A 671-nucleotide genomic window follows, 5' to 3' on the forward strand; every position below is an offset into this window, starting at 1 on the left:
CCGTCGCGTCATTCTACATCCTAAAATCCTTTCTATCAAATATCCTAATCGCTCTCTCCTCTACACGACCTTCATCACGCCTATCCTTATTCTCATCTTCGTCATCTAAATCCATAAGGTCCTCATATTCCCCATGAAATCATTTTTCTTACAACCTCCTCATAACGTCCTCATGTTCCCCATAACATCCTTTCTCTTACAACCTCCTCTAACGTCCTCAATGTCCCCATAACTCCTTTCTCTTACAACCTCACTCTAACGTCCTCATGTTCCCATAACATCCTTTCTCTTACAACCTCCTCATAACGTCCTCATGTTCCCCATAACATCCTTTCTCTTACAACCTCCTCATAACGTCCTCATGTTCCCCATAACATCCTTTCTCTTACAACCTCCTCATAAGTCCTCATGTTCCCCATACCATCCTTTCTCTTACAACCGCCTCATAATCCTTCTTGGCCCCAAAAGCTCCCTACAATCCCCATTAGCTCCTCTCCCTCATAACCTCCTCATAACCTCCTCACAGTCCCCTTAACCTCCTCCTCCTTTTTTTATGAGTGTCCACTCCTGACCTCTCTTGACCTCTCCTAGCATCGGCGACTTCTCTTGACCTCACGACGACCTCAGGTTATTGGCTTTTTCCTCCTTATCCTTCGAGATGAGAATGAGGG

The sequence above is a fragment of the Penaeus monodon genome, chromosome 24 (genome assembly GCF_015228065.2).
Source record: "Penaeus monodon isolate SGIC_2016 chromosome 24, NSTDA_Pmon_1, whole genome shotgun sequence".
NCBI classification, from domain to species: domain Eukaryota; kingdom Metazoa; phylum Arthropoda; class Malacostraca; order Decapoda; family Penaeidae; genus Penaeus; species Penaeus monodon.